We start from the raw sequence: 4,961 nt of genomic DNA, 5'->3' as shown, positions 1-4,961 counted from the left end.
GGAACTTGAGAAACACCGCCGCGACGTAGTGCTAGGACACGACTGAATAAAATACGCGTAACAACGCATAATGTAATGATGATGGCACGCCTACGCCTACTTCCAGACCGGGAACAGATTACTGTGATTGGTCGTAACTGTGTAATCTTGTAATGGTAATTCTTTTTTCGTAATTGTAACAAAATGGAAAAAGGAATCATGGTTCTTTTTATAAGTTTACTTACTCCTGTCGGGGATTTTGGTATTTTCTCTTATCTCTGAGCTAGAGATTCTATCTTTATTTTTTTTTATCCCCAACAAAATCCCTGACATGCTCACTCGAATTGATCAACAAAAATGGAGATGGACAGGCTACATCCTTCGCTCTAAAGTGGAAAAATGGTCCAAGCAAGTTACCCTTTTGTACCCACGGGATGGTAAGCGTAACCGAGGACGACCCACAAGACGCTGGGAAGACGAGCTCCGCTATACTCTTGGTACACACTGGACTAGGGTGGCTCTTGATCGAGTACATTGGAGAGAATTAGAGGAGGCCTTTGCCAATAGGCACTCCGAAATTAGAGATATAATTTAGATTGCATTTTTGTAAATTATCAGAGAAATAAAGCTATTTTAATTTTTTATTTTAAATTTAATACCTTGTCCTGTATAAAACGTTCGATTACTTTATTTTATTACACTCTATGAATCACCAGTGGGAGAAGTTACTTTGCCCAAGATGCCGGCTAGATTATGGGTACCACAACGGCGCCTATTTCTGCCGTGAAGCAGAAATGTGTAAGGATTATTGTGTTTCGGTCTGAAAGGCGCTGTAGCTAGTGAAATTACTGGGCAAATAAGACTTAACATCTAATGTTTCAAGGTGGCGAGCGCACTTGTGCCGCTCAGAATTTTTGGGTATTTTAAGAATCCTGAGCGGCACTGCATTGTAATGGACTGGGCGTATCAATTACAATCAGCTGAACGTCCTGCTCGTCTTGTTCCTTTTTGTCATAAACAAAAGGATGATGTGGTGCTGTAGAAAGAAATGAAATACTTCTCAATTTAATTATTCAACAATTAGGACTAATAAATAAAATTAATTTTAATACTAAAAAAAAACTTTATTATATACAAAAAAATATGTATTTAAGTCACGTTATTTACCAGGCAGTATTGTTTATCGAGTCTTCGATTAATTTCGATGTTATGCAACCTATTATTGGCTTGTTTTTAAGTTTTTGAAATGAAAACTTCTTTAGCGGCGTTGAATACTTTTTTTCTTGGGATGGGTTTATATATATATTAAACTCCCTTAACGAAAATTCGTAGACAGTCGTTGAAATTATGGATGAAAGTTGATTCTTCTGGGATGACGGAAAGTTCAAGGTTAAGGTTAAACATAGGTTGTTCATTTAGGTTCAAATAGGTATAACCCACAGCGCGACATTATGCAACCATAAATTGCAGTACATAAGGTACGCAGGTATGGAACTCATTCAGAACTCGAAACCTGACCGATATAATTTTTCAATTTAATTTCATCAATTTCTATTCTTTAACTAAGTGTTCGTGAAACTTCAATTATTTTTTAGATTTTAACTTTTGAGCCTTGCGTAGTGCCTTCTTAGTTAGAAACTAAGTTAGGCGGATTCTATGTTTCTGTTGTTATTAAATTTAAAAAATGTTTGTGTGGTATATGTTTCTAAATAACAAAATTGCGTATTTAAGCAAATGAAGTCACATCAAAATCACTATAATTATTTAGGTCAAATAAATCACACTTATCAATATCAAAAGTTATAGTTTTTACCGTTAACCACCACTTCGGAAAAGGTTGAGCATTAGTGAGAAGAAGTGGCAAGAAACTCATTGACACTCTTTTAAATGAAAATTTACAGTAACATGGTTTTTTACAAATCATATATCATACAATCTTTGTAAAGCGATGAAAGGAAAATTCTTAAATATCAACAACTCAATGATCGCAGAAGTAAGTTAAAAATAAAATATGTAAATTAATGAACCATAAGAGTTTTAGTGCAGTACCTACTATGCATCAATCCACATGCACTGTAAATAAATAAAAGTATTATTACGTAAAGATACATTGAAAGTATTATATATTATACAAATATTATATATCTCACCAGTGGGATCACTGGCGTTCCCCAATAGTGCGGTTCTTAAAATGCCTTTGTTTACGTTGGTACCTATAATGAAATTGGAATGGATATCCTGGCACGCTATTTGCGTTTCGATCCAAAACCGTTTAGGCCGGCAACGCACGCAATTGCCTGGTGCTGTCAGATCGCTGATGCTGGGCGGCGGTGACCACGTGACCCTCTCGTGTCAAAATAATTACTACTTGGTGGCCTCTGTAAAAAAATATATAATTCTTTAATAGTTTTAGGGAACACCCTAAAACTATTAAAGAATTATATATTTATATATAATTCTTTATTTATATATATATATTAGCACAATATCTGTGAGAAATCCATGAATGAGAACACTCATTCATGGATTTCTCACAGATATTGTGCTCACCTTCATCCCTTGAACTTCTTGCTTCGTTCTAACTTAACAAAAGGTTAAGATGAAGATTATGAGCACGCTTGATTAACTGTCATTCCTGTACACAATTGACAGAAATGTGTAAATAAGTGATCACCGCGGCATACACTCTCTTATGACACCAGAGAAATCGCAAGAGCACTTCCAAGTTTATAAACCCTCGAATAAACGTATATTTATGAATTCCAAAACCAAAAAACTATAGTAACGTGGCGCCGAGGATCGGGCTCCGTGGTCGACGGCTCTGACTATTGTGGCACTGACCTGTAGGTAATGTGAGGATGCTAGCTGCCCTGTCGAACTTAGCGAGATCTCGTGTCTGATGTGTCCAGTTTAAATAGGTAATAAGTATTTATTAGCTAGATAACTAAAGAAAATATTATAGACAAAATAATATAATAGAAGCTTTAGTACAGAAGTTTAACTTAAAACCTTTAATACCTTATAAATAACAACTAATTACTTTAGCTGCCCGCCAGTACATCGCAGCTACAGTGGAGAATACATTGATAAATCTTACGTATTGGGTACCTGCTCCGGATTGAGGACCGCGAGCTGTTCAAGTGTGGCTGTAAGATCTAGGACCATTGCCAAAAAGGCAAAGTTACCTTACAGCTCGCTAAAGGTAGATCGACTGCATAACATTTATCTCCGCGCGTCCGTAGATTTGTTTACGTACCTGGAGCCTGGAGTGAAACACGCTAGCCAAAGTTAAGATTCCTATGAAAGAGGAGGTCTGGAGGGTCACCTAAATTTAAGTGATCACGGCCGACCACATTCTCTTCCAATACAAAATTATAATGTCAATGTTAGTCCGTTAGAATCACAGGAGCGTTGCAAGCCTCTCAGAAAAGTGTACGTGCTTTTTAAAGATACCCACGCTTTATCTTCCTGGACCGGACGAACAACGAACAAGAAAGCTCATTTCATAGTTTTGCTGTACGTGGAAGAAAATTCCTAGAAAACTGCACTGTAGAGGAATGCCAGATATTCCAGTTGCACCATCGCAAGTTTGTGGGGATGATATCGAAGTTTGTGGCGTGTGGTGCGAAGTAGAATTCGGCGAGAGAAATCAGTTGAAACTTCTCTTTGGAACACTGGTGATAAATGCGGTAGAAGACACAAAACGAAGCGAAGTCTCTACAGAACGCTAAGTGATCTAGCCGTTCACAGAGTACTGGATAGTTTGAGCAGCTCTGTGATGCACAAGGTTAAATAGTGCGAATAGCTGATGCTGGGGTGCACCAGATCAAAGATGAAAGTAATGCTTTATATGTGGCCGCACGCGCGCTTTGTAGAGCGCAAGAATATGGGCCGGCTTGAAATATCGAGTCTATTTATTACCCCCAGTTTTAATGAAGCAAATATTTTTATTCCTTCCTACCAACTGACCGCGGAGGTGGCGATCGCTCGAGATATAGACAGCCCGTATTCCGATAATGAGTATTGTCGAGTGAGCAAACTTGAGATTTCTGGGGGTGTAATTGGACAATTTCAAGTTCACTTTACCAAGCGACAAGTTCATTTTATTCCGCAAGCTTTCACTTATTCAACCAAGAGCAGCTTTCGACGTTCGTGCCCCAGACCCTTAAAGATACTGAGCTATTTTGACAACGTCCTCATATTTCCCACGGGCGATTTGTGGAATCTGTGGAATATAGTGTTTCAATGTGGAAGCAATGTTTTAATTCCACTTTAGAACTTTGTAGGTGGAATTCTTTATTACCAGAGCCGTATCCAAGGCTCAATAAGACTGTTTTTGCAGGCAGTGTGGTAGCAGAGTGACACCGATCAGTATTAACGAGTAAAAAAGGCATAAAAGCCCTCTTTGATGTTATTTTTAACATTACCACCGCTTCGGAAATAAATGGACTCTTCATTTTAAAAATAAGCATCATCAGGAAACAATACAATCTCATGGTATCTACCACAAAAGGTTAATTGTTAATATATATAGGACACAAGAAAGGACCGAGAATAGAACCCTGCGGAATACCTACTCCTACAGGTTTACCTGAATACCGTCGTCTATCTGAACTTTCACTTAAGTATGATTTTAACAGGTTTGGGATTGTATTTTTTACTCCATAATGTTTTAATTTAAGGAATAAAGTTTCATGGTGGACGCAGTCAAATGCTTTGGAGAAATCCCAAAAATGCCCAATGCATCCTGTGACTCTACTCAGACGTCAAAGATGTGTTCAATGAGTCGAATACCCGCTTCGCACTTGATATGCAAATATCCATGCCCTGTAGTATCATATTGGCTAGTGTAACTGACGAACAATTAAAAATTTAATCAGTTCATAATAAAATTTGTTAGAAGTATGATAAATATGATTTTAATTATAATTCTTGATTTATATTTACTTCTTAAGAGCACTAAGTGCCATGAAAGCAATAAA

This window comes from Leptidea sinapis, chromosome 19 (genome assembly GCF_905404315.1).
Source record: "Leptidea sinapis chromosome 19, ilLepSina1.1, whole genome shotgun sequence".
NCBI classification, from domain to species: domain Eukaryota; kingdom Metazoa; phylum Arthropoda; class Insecta; order Lepidoptera; family Pieridae; genus Leptidea; species Leptidea sinapis.
This window is presented reverse-complemented; position numbering follows the sequence as displayed.